Source organism: Carassius gibelio, chromosome B13 (genome assembly GCF_023724105.1).
Source record: "Carassius gibelio isolate Cgi1373 ecotype wild population from Czech Republic chromosome B13, carGib1.2-hapl.c, whole genome shotgun sequence".
In the NCBI taxonomy this organism is placed as follows: Eukaryota; Metazoa; Chordata; class Actinopteri; order Cypriniformes; family Cyprinidae; genus Carassius; species Carassius gibelio.
Window position 1 is genome coordinate 16,236,492 of NC_068408.1, and position 15,811 is coordinate 16,252,302.

The following is a 15,811-nucleotide window of genomic DNA, read 5'->3' on the forward strand; positions in this document are numbered from 1 at the left end:
CAAACTTTTGTTCTTACTGAAACGTTGTAATGCCCCCCAAACCCCGCTATAATTCGCACCCTGAAAAGAGTACGAACAGCAGAATCTTTGTTAGTTTTAATTGTTTTTTTGCTGACTCTCTCCATGGCCCATAGGGCGGTTTGGGTTCGCTGAGCGCAGCTTCTTTGACAGTGAGTAAGTTGATTGAATATTCGGGTTTGGTGTGGGAGGCGCCTGCGGCTGGCGCTCTCTCTCTCTCTCTCTCTCTCTCTCTCTCTCTGCCCTGAACTCACGAGGGGGGCGGCAGGCGGCGAGCACTGCACTCGCAGCGGGGACGCGGTTTGAAATCCGATCCTAGTTCATTTTTTTCCCTCTCTCCAGAGCCTGGTGCTCAAACTGTTAGTGGGAGTCTGAGAGCCAAGCCTTCACACGGCACAAAACGCCCCGCTCTTCACAACAGACCCAGCGGCGCAGCGGAGCAGTTGTGCCCGGACAGCGCAGCGCAGAAGAGCGGAGCTTCTTCCGTAGGACCCCGAGACCCTCTTACGAGCCAAAACTACATAGGCTAGGTGCTCCTTTAGATGATACAGGCCAATGTGCTTTTGAAACACTTTTCAGCGGTTTAAGGACTGGACAGAGTCGGACAGCTCAAGGCTGTGTGTGAATACGGCATCTTCTCAAACATTGCACTGACTTCACGTCTGTTCAGATTTTCTTCACGCCTGGATTTGGAAACTTCAGTGTATTTGGATGACTTGCCCCATGAATGTGATTCACGAAACATCTGGAAAGGATCCCGCAGACCAAGCTTTCTCAAAAAGCCGATAAATCAATTTTATTTCGACCTTTTAAAGGATTACTGTCAAGAAGGAATTTGGTGAGGAGTTTATAATTACAATTCTTATTTGTACATTCTTATATTGTCTTTTGTAATTAGCCTAGCTAAGTAATAACGGAATTTGTTATGAATATAGAAACATGAATTTTAAATATTAAAATAAAAGTATACATAAATCAAAAAATAAATAAAGTTATAAAATGCATACTCCATTACGACAATAGCAAAGTTTACGGCTGCACTCATGCTGCATCATTTCTATTGATGCAAAGCAACATCAGTGCCGTTTCTAATATATAGGTAACTTTAAAAAGTGAAGTCTGCATACTTTACCAGTTTTATAAAGCATTGAGTTTTGACATAGACCTTGGAGCAGGCAGAGCTGCTCAGGCCAGGTATGTAAAGTTGCCTTTGAGGGGTAGGAAATAGTCTTATTCTCATATTTAGTTGTTCCTTGTTCCAGTTCCAAAAGGTGTTTATCAATTGGTCTATTAATTCAATCAAAGCTTTCTGAATGGAAACAAAGTTTTAGTGTAGAAGTGAGCTGCGGTGACATGTGGTGTGTGCACGTATCGCTTACAGTCGGGCAGGTGTTGCGCGGTGTGTGTGTGTATGTGTGTGAAAGAGAGAGAGAGAGAGATAGAGAGATGGAGAGTACGAGTACCGCGTGCTCCAAAGCTGCTCTACCAGTCGCGAGAAGCCGCACCTGTGTTGAAAGAATTCACAATATGGCTCAATTAAAACTGTTTGTTGCTTATAATTCAGCCTGTTGTGTGGACAGTCTATCTGAGGTGTGAAATTGACTTTTCCTGAAGCGCGAGTCAAAAAATAGCCTTTAATTCGTCAGCAGCTGGTCTTTGTCATGGAGTGTAGGTGTTTTAATGGTGCCGAAACCCACCGTGGGATGTGAGGTGACAGGAAACAAAGTCAAGGGCGCTTATATCAACCGATCCTTCACGCTGCATGAGTTTAATACAAAATGGTTAGCTATTCCCTTTAGACACCCCTTATATAGAGCCATTTATATTTTTACCTGTTGTAAACTCAATAACTTGTTAACGGTCACTCAGTTGGCATGTCTTTCTGATGAGAGACTTAGCCCTTTACAGCTTGACGTATGACGCATTTTAAAACCAAAATTACATCAATTTTTTTCTGCGGCCACCTCAGCAGGGCTTCATTTGTGTTGTTTTTAGCTCACACTGAAGGGAACCTCACCAGTTTTTCCTCCGCCGTACCCACGGGCCATCTGAAACCAATTGTAGCTATCGAAGTGAATTAGAGTCTCTGGAGGTGTTAACGCGGGCTACTGGGGGCAATTAGCCACCTCATGTACTAGTCATTCAAAGCTGTCTGGAGTCCGTGGTGAGAACTGAACTGGGATGTAAACTGTTAGGTTTTCCTCTAATCTCGATGATATCATTATTTTAAGCAGATCTATTGTTAATGTAGGTTTCTTTGGGCTTTTAATGACTGACAGCAAGAAGTTTCTACATAAGATAATCATTAATTTTCTAGTCATGTGTCCCGTGCACTTCTCAAACCAGCCTTGGTGGAACTAGTAAAGGTCTGTCTAAGGCATTCGCACAACTCAAATGTGAGAGGTCATGTCATCAGGGAAAAAAGAAGCTCTTTTCAATTGGATCCTCGAGTAATTATGACCCTTAGCGGACTGGTGCTGGCTTAAAATCAATACGATACTCTGTGGACTTTCGAAAGTTTGAGAGTTGAAGTCCTTAATATGTCATGAAACTCTCTTTCTCTAAAGTTCCTTGTGTTATTAGCTACTGGTAAGATATTAATATAATAGGCTATATTATTAAAAAACCTCAACAAAAAAATGTGCACAATATCATTTTACACACAATGCACAATGCAGTCCAAAGGCTAAAAACAGCATGAATGAAAACGAGGCAAACAATAAACAATGGACAATGTTACCGCAGTCTTTCGCTCTTTTTTTCCTTTTGCTTTTAATTACACTTCTGTTTTTCTTTTTCTCTGAATGTCTTTGTGGACAGTGTTATGATTTATGTAAGCATATGAGATGATGGGTTTAATGCTAGAAAGCATAGAAAAGTCACTGACTGAGAAGTTGGGAGAAACCCATAATTTCACAGTGACAAACATCTGTAAATGTGGTTTGAAAATGGGTCCTCTTCGAGTTATCTGTTTGATGCATTCCTCCGTGGGGATGTTTAAAAGGGTGGGTTAAGGAGTTTAATTCTCACCTTTATTCAGTTGTCTACACTGAAGCAATGCACAAACCCGTAGCCTCACATACTCCCACACACGCGCTGACAAAGCTCTCAGAGAACCGCAGGAGGGCGAGTGAAGTCCTTGGAAGAGGATTACAGCCAAACTCTAATAGAGACACCTCAGACTTCAGCTTTTCATCTGCTGTCTCTCTCTCTCACTCTCTTTATCGCTCTCATACTCTGTCTCCCTCCTAATCCCTATTTTCATTGGCAGATTTTAGGCTGGGCTGGCCGCTGACATGGCTGCACAATTACTGGAGATTACTGACATTTTTGAGTCCCAGATTTGTTGCAAGGTGTGACTAGCGTGTGATAGGATTCTATTAAAACCTTCTTTCACCCAAAACTATTAGACATTTCACGCATAAATGCCCAGGATTTGAAAGAAATATACTTGCACTGCCTTGTTCAGCTCTGTAGTTGTTCGCGTTGCATAAAAAAAGAAAGTGATATTTTTTATACTTTAATATTTGTTCTATATCAGAGTTGACTGAGGGGTCTAAAAGCAAAAGACGGAAAAGTAAAAATAAAAACACAGTAGCTAATGTTGAATTATCGGTTAGACTGATAATCATAATATTTCAATAGAGTCCAAATCAAATTCTTCAGTAATCCCCTAGATAAACAGTGACTCTTCTGAGAGACTTAGAGTTTTACACACCACACAGAAACACACTGCAGCACACATAATTCATGTCATACAGTCCCAGCTGCCTATATCCATAAAGTTTCATTTGCACAGAAGTATATGCATTTAAGTTTGGGGTTAGTTTTTAAAAGAAATGATTACTTTAACTTAGAATGAATGGTGACAAAAACATTCTATTTTGACACTAAAATAAAAAATAAAAAGACTTTCAGACCCTACACTTTTTGAGGGTATGAGTTAAAATGGCTTATTATAAATGCTTAGATAAGATACAAGCAGGCACAGTCAATATTCAAACTGCACCATGTTGTTTTAGGTAACATATATTGTACAATCATCCATTCATTATCGCTAAATAAACCAAAACATGGTGATCAGGAAACTCTATTATCTTTACAAAGAGGGTTATTTTTGTGATAAGGACTGGCTTACTGCACATAATCCCATTTATTACACTGCTTATCCCCAAATAAATAAATAAATAAATTGTGATTTGAGGTGAAATTAGAGCCTAATGAAGAATGTTGCCTGGTGAAATGGTCAATTAAGTTTAGCTCTCTTGTACCATAGAAAGCTGTGATCAACCAACCAGTATCAACTACTCCAAAAAGATGCATAATGATAATAATACAAGATAAGGCTTTTTTTCCAAGAATATATCAGAGTTTTTTTCTGATTTAGGCCTCTCCACTACTTTTAAGCTTTGTTACTGTAAGATAATATGGCTCCAGAAAAATCTTTAAAAACACACCTACGATACCCACTCCAGAAATATGCTCCACAAATAAACCCTTCTCTCCTACAACAGCAAGTCCTGATACACTATCAGCCCACAGCGCAGTGCACGCTCCTGCTCCACCGGCCAGAAAAAACACTGAGTTACTCAACACACCAGACCGGCTTCTCTCCTTCTTTCTCTTCAGTATGTGCTGACCAAGAATCAAGCGTCTGCTCGTCAAGGGAAAGAAAAACAGCGCCACACTAGCCTCAGGAGAGTGTGTGCGTCCGTTTAAGAAGAATGCCACAGTTTAGAGTTAACGCAAACATTTTGTGTGTCTAAACCAAGGCTGCTCTGAAATAACAGGAGTTCAAGTTTAAAGCAACACAGATTCCTCTCAAATTCTTTGTCTTTGAACGAAAATCTCTCAGCGGGAATCAAATCATGCAGCCTACATTATATATAAATATATATATATATATATATATATATATATGTGTGTGTGTGTGTGTGTGTGTGTGTGTGTGTGTGTGTGTGTGTGTGTGTGTGTGTGTGTGTGTATTTAAAGCTCTTTACATTCCTTTTATTGTGACTAATGTAAACTCTCTATGTGGCAAGAGGCAGACACACACACACACACACACAAGTCACAGTGTTAGGGGAGCATATGTTTTCTTTAGAGAGATAAGTGTGTTTGTGTTAGCTGAGTGAAAGACCTGTTTCACAGTACATGGACCAGAGAGAAGGAGAAAAAAGGGAGAATAGAAAAAAGAGATGGCAAAAGAAAGTTTACAACAAATCCCAGTCTCGTCTAAACTAGTGTTGGACGTATAATATAAAATTACTCACTTTCATTCGCTCGTGGCAGTTGTGTGTGGTCGTCGCACTTTATTTTTCAATTTACAGTGTACGCAGAGAGACTGCTGCAGACATTTGCATGTCAGCACAGAATTTCAATAGAGTGTTTTGAAAAATGTGTACCATGTCAAAATAACAAGAAACAGGCCTAGGTTTTATTGAATATCTGTGAGAATTTGTACTTTTTATACTGTTAAATGAAGTGTTTGTTCTGTGTTCCTTCTCTATTTGTCCTCTGATTGTTGATGGTGTTTTTGTGTTTCAGGTGGGGGGCTGGCAGCAACAGGACCGTGTTTGTGTGTGTGTGGCAGCGCTACATTGACAGCATGTGTGGAACGGTGGAGGATGTCTGAGTCTGGTCTTCGTGGTGAGGACACTCGTCCCTGCGTCACCCGGCCCGGGATGGTCCCACTCTGTCTCCTTCTGTACCTCGCGGCCCCCATCTTCCCTCCAGTGTCCAGTGCCCACCTGCTGTCCCCAGAGCCCACAGGTCAGATATTACATCTCACCTGCTCTGTCTCTTGCACTCAAAAACCAGGAAATATCTTATGTTTCTCAAGCCTGGAAAAGTCATTTTAAATACACATTTTGCATACAAACCATTCAGTTTAGGGGGTCAATAAGATTTTTCTAAAATAAGTCTCTAATGCTCACCAAAGACACATTTAGTTGTTAAATAAAAATTCTGTAAAAAAAATATATATATATTTTTACATATTATTGTAATTCAGAATAACTATTTTCTATATTAATATATTTTAAAATGTAATTTATATAATAGTAAAAGTGAAATTTCACAGCAGCCATTAATTGTATCTTTTATTATTATTATTATTATTATTATTATTATTATTATTATTATTATTATTATTATTATTATTATTATCAATGTTGAACATTTGAAAATACATTTTTCATGATTCTTTGATGAATAGAATGTTCAAAAGAATAGCATTTATTAAAAAAAGAGAAATCTTTCGTAACATTACTGTCACCATTGATCAGTTTAATGCATCCTTACTAAATAAAATTATTAATTTCTACAAAAAAGTATTTTTGATCCTAGTTTTTCAAATGATACTGTGTTTTGCTTTGAAATCCTTGGTATATAGATATTCCAATATTGATTTGTGAATATTATGACTTTGTGAAACAGATTATGTTCACGGTATCATTACTGAATCAGTCTGAAAAAGAACAATTATTAAAACACTAAGTTCTCTGAAATGACTGGAAAGGTCTTGGTCATGTCTATTTGTTTGCTCTGAAACATTTTGCCACCTAGGTATACAGTAGGTCTTATACAGAGGCCACAGAGATATTTTGTTTTAAAATGAATGGGTCGATTCTCTTAAATGAATCAGTCAAATTATGTTTTCTATACTAAGTGATTCATTTTGGTTCATCTGAATCCTTGCATCTCTTCTTTTTGAAATCAGTAAACCTTCATCAAAGGATCTAAATTGATATAGGCTTCACTTACCTGTGTATCTCACACCTTTTTTTCAGTACACGCACTTCTCGAATGTATTTGTTTGATACTTTCCGAAAACAGAGGATTGTTTGTTATTATTTATCACATGATGAAAATAAGTGGTTGTCAGTGATTCTGTGTTCTTAATGAGCTGGGGTTACAGCCTCTTTGATTGGGCAGTATGTAACTGACTGAGTTTGTACAGTGGCACAAAGTGGGTATTGTTTCAATGAACACTTGTGTAGCTGATATTATGTAAACACACTTTGTCCTTGCCATTGATTTATAATCCCACAGTTGACGGATGAGGCCCTGCAGAGTGGATTACATGACAGCTAAGAGTGCGTGTGTGTGTGTGTGTGTGTGTGTGTATATGTGTGTGTCTCCAGGCAGATAACGTCTGCATATGTGGGCAGGTATGAGAGAACCCATGTTGTTGAGAGGTGTTGATCATTATCAGTTGTTTGTTAAAGACAGGTTTCTTGGCTGAGTTCACCCGAGTCTCTGTTGTGTTTGGATTCTAGATGGCTCTACTAAACATGTTACAGTCACTTAGAAAATAGAAAGGACATTGATGCTTTCTTGGCCCATTTCTCTGCTCTGTGAGTGTGTGTTGGGAGAGATCATCTGATTGCTAGTGGATCTGATTTCTCATAATGATAGCAGGTAAATATTAGGAGACGGTGAGAGAATTACAGTTAATGTTCTTACATGGTCCAAAGGAGAGAATGCAGAAAGTCTTTAGCAAAACCACAGCATAAACAAAGAGGGATTGTTATGAGACAAGAACCTGCAAACACTTCACCACCCAGCTCCTATTCACTTCTAATCCTAACAACCAAATCCCCTGTTTTTATCTCTCTTTCTTTCTATTCCTCCATTCATCTTTGTAGGTCTGTGTATCCAGAGACAGTAAGTTTAAATTGATCATTTCAGACAGACAGATTAAAGCAATAAGCCACAAGAGGCCGCACATTACAGTGAAGTTTACATGAGTTAGATGTGTTCTTAGGCACAGTATGAAGCTGTATATGAAGTAAAGTAGCTGTTGTGATAAATTTAACACAATGTGTGTGTCTGTGTGGCATGTGTGTGTGTGACATTGTGTGTGTTAGTTGGGGTTGGTTCATCTTTTTAATGCTCTTTGAAACTCACCGCAGGTCAGCAGATTAATTATTATTGAGCAAAGAAACAAATTCTCTAAATGGTGTCTGAAACCACCTATTCACACCCGAGAAGAGACTGTCTTGTACCAGATCCCTGCTCAGTATTGCACACATTCATACACACAGACAGAGGCACAGGCGTCTGAAGCAAGTACACACTTGCTGGCCTGTCAACCTGTAGGATGGGTGTTTTCAATGTAATTATCCATTCCCCTGAAGGACATTACTAAGATACTTACATAAAGTCATAAGTGGTAAAACAAATGGCTCAGGACTTGCTTTATTCCTTGTCCATTCTCTTCTTTCTTATATCTGTTTTTGTCATGTCAAATATACACAGCATACAGGCTCCAAGCTTTGGGGTGTTCTAAAAGGTTTTTCTTAAAGGTTAGAGTTATCATCTAGTAATTATAATTAGCTTTATATATACAGTATATATATCAAAAATAGAAGTCTACGGTAAGCCTTCACTTAGCCAAGTCGACGTGTGTTTGAGTGTGTGTTGCTGATTTCCCTCAGCTCCCCTATACCACTTCTGGCAGTCATGAACAGATGGCAGAAGTTATGTGCTGTAAGAAGTCCAACAAACACACACATAGACGTGTACACTTCTCCTTTACCACCCATGGAATGAACCTCTGCCTTGGCAGTATTCCTGGTCCAACACATACCATCCCACATACACATCCACAACAAACCAGAGCTTGATGGGTCACACAAACAGCAGTCCATCCATCAATCTCCTCTGGAGTTTGGTTAGATTTAAGCTTTGGCTTAGCATCTTATATATTAGGCTCCTCTGGAACACAGAGTTCTTTATGATGGCTGCTTTCTCTCCTGGGATGCTTATGAATAGTTTATAAAGCATTAATAATGCATTTATGACAGTGTAACAACACTTATACCGCACACAGATCAGTTTGTAACTGAAAGTGATCAAGTGCTGGCTTTGTTTAGCAGTGTGCGAGCATTATAAACTGTTATAATGTTACACAAGGACAGCAGGCCATATTAAATTTTTGGTTTCAGTTATTAGCCGTTTATACTGCGTGATAGACTAAACAGTGTGTCACATGTTTGGGGGAATCTGTTTTTGTTTAAAATTTTGAGTTATAAATGGGATTGCATATTCATGTTAATACACTCAGACTGCGTATGTGTGTGTGCGTGTGTGTGTGTGTGATTTTGGATATTTCTGAGCAGCTGTTGCCAGTTGCTTCTGGGTATCATTGGCTGGAAGGAAGCAAGGCAAAGGATTAGTACTTTTCCTGCCCATTAATACCCAATCTCTCTCTCTCTCTCATTCTCTCTGAAAATGCTATGTTTCTATTCATAATAAAAGACAGAGTGGGTAAAGGGGGCAGGGCAGGGGCCATGGAGAGGTGACGTGTTTGTGTGTGTATTTTGTTGATCGCTTGTGTTTCTTTGAGGGCAATTTGAGGTCACAGAGTTGAAAGAGTAACATCTCAATCAGCTCATCTCTTATTCTGTCTGAACTTTGTTCGCAAGACATCTCACTCTGCTTTACAGCACACATTTACACATTTTACATACAACAATTTATTATAGTGATAGACCCATTAATGTTGGCCAAAATGAAGAATCAGACAATGTTTGCCTATGTAGAGATATACGTAAATGCATTTCAGTACATTGGCCATTGGCCGTAACCAAATCAGATGATTAAATAATGGGGAATAAGTACTGTATTGTATTAAACACACACATACACACACACACACACAGTCCTTGTTACAGTGTAATTATACAATTAATTATGGCGTACTTTTAATTAACTACAGTATTTACTTTAGGGATTAGTTCAGGGTTAGTTGCTTGTAGTTGTACATGTAACGCGTAACAAGGACATTATAAACATGTTATCTAATTTTATATTCACAGGATGTTCAACATCAGGGTGGGATCAAATGTAAAAGTACCACTAATATGAATATTTAGTTTATGTCATAATAATTTAATCATTAATAACATTTAAACAACTCCAAATTAAACACTTTTATATTTACAAAATAAGTTTTTGTTAACCCTAATTCTGAAAAAAATAATTTAAGAGAAAAAACTGGATCTGGAAAGACATTTGTCAAATATCCAAAGATTTGCTGACATTACTTCAGATTGAGAGCATGTGTTTGTTCATTTTACAAGCTGCCGCAGTGTGTTCTGTACAGTGTGTAGGGTTTGAAACTAGGCCAGTTCGTCTATGGAATGACAATTAAGATGGTCCAGTCCCTGATTACAACCTTTGTGTTTGTTTCAGTGTGTGGCTTTTCGAGTATGTAGACATGTGAATGTGTTGGAAAACCTTTGAAAGAATGTTTTAGGACAATGATTAAAAACAATGTACATGTATATTTATATATATTTGTATGGATATGTGCTGAAGAGCTTGGATCAGACTCTGGATGTTCAGTACATCCAGCTTCCATTACTAATTAGCGCACTGATGCGGGAGGGTTTGTGTGAGTGTGTGTGTGTAGACAAAGCTTTTAGGATGCAGCAGCTTACTTAAACTTTCCATAGGGGCACACACACACACACACACACACACACACACACACACACACACACACACACCTACACACACACACACACACACACACATGCTTCAGCAAGACAGAATAAAAGAGGTAACAAACAGCAAACGCTTCTCCCCACCACCTATTTTTCTTTCATAATCCTAATCGCAGATTGTGTCTTTCTCTCTTTCTCTCCCGCCAGTCTTATTCAGAGGAGGATCCAGCTCAGAAACTTGAGGTTTTTACATCCGGCATCTGCGATTCACACATACAGTGGATGCAGATTTCAGCTTTAGAAAGATAATTCTTTAACGCAACAAGATTGGATGATGTTGAGACTGAGTGAGTGGAAAGGAGATTGCATACGAGAAATGTGCATGAATGTGTGTTGTGTTCAGTCTGAAGGTCAGACGACAGTAGGGGATGTTGACTGAGTGTATCAAGCCAAACGGCTGAAAGCAGCGGGAAACGACAAAAGAGCAGACAGGCACAGCTCCGGTTGGTGCGAGTGTGTGTGTGTGAGTAGATAAAGGTGCAGACTAATTACCTGCTATAAATCAGCTACATGTATTGATTACACTGTGTCACAATAGATCATGTACCTGTGCTTTCAGCCATGACTCTGTGTGTGTGTGTGTGTGTGTGTGTGTGCGTCCGTGCGTCCGTGCGTGCATGTGTGTGTGTGTGTGCAGACTCTCTATCCTCCCCCCATATTCTCGTTTTAACCTGTCGTTTTGTTGCAACACCCAAAACAAGTGGAACCAGAGACTGTTAGTCGTACACACATTTATCACATGCTGTCAGCTGTATGTGTGTGTGTGTGTGTGTGTGTTAGTGAATGTTGGAACTAACAGCATAGCGACTCAATACACGTCCCTAAAAGCAAGCAAATAAATCAAGAGGCCACATTAAACCCCACCCAACACACACGTTTGTGTGTGTGAATGTGAATCATTTATTTTATTCTAAAAATGCTTAATGCTTACATATACAACACCGCTAAAAAGTTAGGGGGTTTGAAAGAAGTGAATACCTTTATTAAACAAAGACACATTAAATTGATCAAAACTCAATAACAAGTTTAATTGCAATAATGTTTCACAACATTACGTTTTTTACTTCTTTTTGTTCAAATAAATGCAGCCTTAAAAGCGATTGAGAAACTTTAAAAAATTTAAGTCTAACAAACCCTAAACATTTAATATGTGTGTATATAATTTTCTCATATATTATATATTATACTGAAAACTAACAGAGATCTAAGATCTAAGACACATACAGCACTTTTTAATCAGATGCAAAAAGTGCTGTTTTCTGATTACTACTGTAAATGCCCTTCTTACACAAACACACACAGAGTGTTGACCTGTTCGTTTCATAACAGCAGTCAAATATATTCTAGCAACTGCTGTGTTGCCCATGGCAGCAGGTTTTAAATCACATCTCACATATTACCCTGCACAACTCTGGCAAAACACAAAAAACCTTTCATCTTTTCCAAAAGATCAAAGGAAAACTGTCCTCAATGCAAGTGTGTGTGTGTGTGTGCTGAATATAAAACAGTGCTTGAATCTACAGTGATTATGAAAATACATGAAGCTGATTATAGAGTGAAAGTATGATTACAGGCTTTGGGGAAGGTAGCATTGTGGTCATGATGGTTCAGGACATTGCCAGAGGTTCACATCCGGAATGGCTGACCACTGCTGAAATCTAGTAATCTAGTTTTGCCTTTAATCCGATCAATGTTGTCATGATGTCATATCCTGTGGCTTCAGAGTGATTAGACACATGATACTTATGGCTCAGATTTCCAGTCATATTTCAGCCAAGCAACTACCATTGAAATAAATGGAAATGCCTAGCAGAAAGCAGATACATACTCTACGTTCTGAATTTCAGAGACCGGTGACACATGAACGGGGTTTGTGAGGCTTCATAAAAGTCTCACCTGATCTGTGGCCCTCAAGAGGTTCCTATATCAGCCCTGTAAAACTTCAGCTCTCACACTGGCTCTATTCTCCACACACCTCCTGGGAAATATGGGAACACAGTAGCCATTTATGATATTTATTTATAACCCCTTCCCCCACGCATATTAGTGTCTTTCACTGGGCCAAGTATATGTTACGCAAAAACATACTACCTCTCTTTCACAGGATATAGAATCGACACACACACACACACACACAGCAGCATTTATTCACTGAAAGAGCCGCCGTATGATGTCAGCACTGTGGTGCCTGTGGATTTGAGTGGTATAGAGGGGGGAGAGAGAGGCAGAGGAATGAGTGAAAGACAAGATGAAAGGTAAAAAAAAGGGGACGGAGAGGCAGATGTGACGGCGTCAAGAACTGATATGAGAAGTGATCAAAGAGATATTAACACTTCACGTGGCCTTCAGAAAGCCTCAGATGGTGTGGTGTTTTTGGACTTTGCACTTAACAGGGTGTGTGTATGCGTTCACGTGTAGCGGGCGATCTATAATTCATACACCCAATTCTGTATTCCACTCCAGCTTAGTCTTGTCTGCAAGCCGTCTGCCAACACACTCCTGACCTCATACACATACACACGAGTGCAACATCTATCAGATGTATCAATCTTTTGTAAGTCTGTCACCGCTCTTCCTAGAGATGAATGTCACTTTGAAAAGAGAGAACAAAAGAGTGATAGAGATGCTACAGAAAGAAAACCAGGTTTATTGGTGGTGATGGAAAAATGAGAGGGAAAATGAAGGACACTCTGTCAGGTGGAATATTTATTCCAGCATGTTGCATTTCTGCATCTCAGTGGGGTTTCCCGCCGTTCACCGCGGTGGTCAATAAACATATTTGTTTATTTTTCCTGGTGTGCATTTGTGTGATTTTTACTTTGAGATATCTGAGGTTAAATAAAGATTTAAAATCATAATATGTTTACCATCTTTGATGCTGTTTTTAAAATCAAATCCTTGCATAGCTTTGACAGGAAACACTGACATCTTAACAATGCTTTGGGGGGAAAAAAACAGTTAATCTTAAAATATAAACCATATACTGTACATACCCCCCCCCCCCAAGAAATTTATATTTAATATAATATAAATATATTATATATAATATACACATACATTTTTTTCTCAGTAAATATAACAGATTACAGTTACATTTATTTTTTAATTAAATTACGTTATTCTGTTTAATGTAACTAGTTACTCCCCAACACTGCAGTTTACATTGCCTTACTATATACTGTAGCTAAAAGGGTTACTCCAACACCAAAATGAAAAAAATTACATTAATCACTTACCCCCATGTCGTTACAAACCCGTTAGCTTAGTTCGTCTTCAGAACATGTTTTACCATATTTTGGACGAAAGCCGAGAGGCTTGTGACTGCCCCATAGACTGTCAGGTAAATGACACTGTCAAAGTCCAGAAAAGTATGAAAGACATTGTCAGAATAGTCCATCTGCCATCAGTGTTTCTATCTGAATTTTATGAAGCTACCAGAATACTTTCTGTACACAAAGAAAACAAAAATAACCACTTTATTCAACAGTTTGTCTCCTCTGTTTCTTTCCACTTCATCCCAGGCCATTTTGGAGAATATGAGCTGAACGCAGACAGTGTACACTCCTATCGTGCCTCTGACACAGAAGAACGTAAGCTGCCTGCATTCGGCTCATATTCTCCAAAATGGCGTCTAAAGTAGTTATTTTTGTGTTCTTTGTGTACAAAAAGTATTGTCGTCGCTTCATAAAATTCTAATTGAACCACTGATGGCAGATGGACTATTCTGATGACATCTTTCATACTTTTCTGGACTCTGACAGTGTGTTTTACTTGGCAGTGAATGGGACAGTCACAAGCCTCCCGGTTTTCATCCAAAATTAACAAATCTTTTACGGGTTTGGAAAGACATGGGGTGAAGCATCCCTTTAATGTGTACATTCAAGTGACTTTGGATAAAATATCTCCATTAATCTAATTTAGTTATCGATACTTTCATTTACTGCAGATTACATTTACTCCATTAATTCGTCTTTCTCTGTTTTCTCTCTGTTAGATTGGGTGTCAAGTGAGGTGGAAGTGTTTCTGGAGGACCATGTTGCAGGAGTCGGGGACACTGTTGATCTGTCCTGCACACCACGTGACTTCCTGGTCCCCATCGTGTGGCAGAAAGATGGCGATGCCGTGTCTCCTAACAACCGTACACGGGTGGGGCAAAAAGTGCTCCGTATCATCAATGTCTCCTATGAAGACTCGGGGGTGTATTCCTGTAGACACGCCCACAGCAGCACGCTGCTAAACAACTACACCGTCAGAGTCTCCGGTCAGTCTCTCCGAATTATGTTGAAGTAGTGTTGTCATTATTTTAGTACAGTAGCACAAGCTCAGTCATGCAAAGCATTGCTTGGAAACTTGCCAGTCAGACTTATCCCCAGCAGGCGAACAGGTCTTGAGACATACTCCCAGCACACACCTACAGGCTGACTTGACGTTTATCATATAAAATACAATAACACATTTGAAGGCAGAATGTTAAATAGTCTACATGCTGTTTAATATTCCACACGGACTGAACAAGATTGTTTTAGACTGTGACGAGGGCTTTGCCCAAATAAAAATAAGGAAATTACTAAAATAGTGCCTCCTTGGGAAGGTATGGTGGAAAATAACATATTTCAGTCCCTATAGATTAAAATCAGTGTGAAATATTCTTGAATAGACACTAATGTTGTTATTTGTGTGTGCATCACATTTGGCCCTTTGAGCCGACCTGTCAGGTATAGTTATCTTTTACTATAGAAACCTTTAAAGTGTCACTGACTACTGTATGTTTAGAATGGAATCTGAACACTGCTTACTATGTAGTATACTCTGTATCTATTATTATTATCATTCAAAAATAGTGATACAGTAGCCTATGTACTGTATTAATGCTACACATTTCATACATTTCATCATGCTGACACATGATCGGAATTCAGTGTGTGCCAAATCTTAGAACATTTTATAGCAGGAACATGTGTTCATTAGAAATAAATAAAAAATTTAAAAAATAAAATGTAATATAAAAAAAAAAAATTAACATATGTTTGTCAATCAATAAAGTTAAAGTAAAGAAAAAACATTTATAACTGCTTTTAATATTACTTCCAGTTCAATTTGGCTAATGTTATAATGTCTATGCATTTGCCTGATTTGCACAGTATACATATGAAATACTGCAGAATAGTATAAGTATGATAGTTTGCTATTTCAAACATGTTCATAATGTAATACAAAATATCATTAAACTCTAAGACAAACAGACATTACATGATGGAATGCAGAGATTTGTTATTGCA

The 15,811-nt window shown here is 38.6% G+C and overlaps 1 pseudogene; it reads left to right on the forward strand.

Moving 5' to 3' along the window:
• The first annotated feature begins 271 nt into the window (after window positions 1-271).
• Window positions 272-15,811, forward strand: part of LOC127970566 (fibroblast growth factor receptor 3-like) — a 40,157-nt pseudogene continuing 24,617 nt past the window's right edge.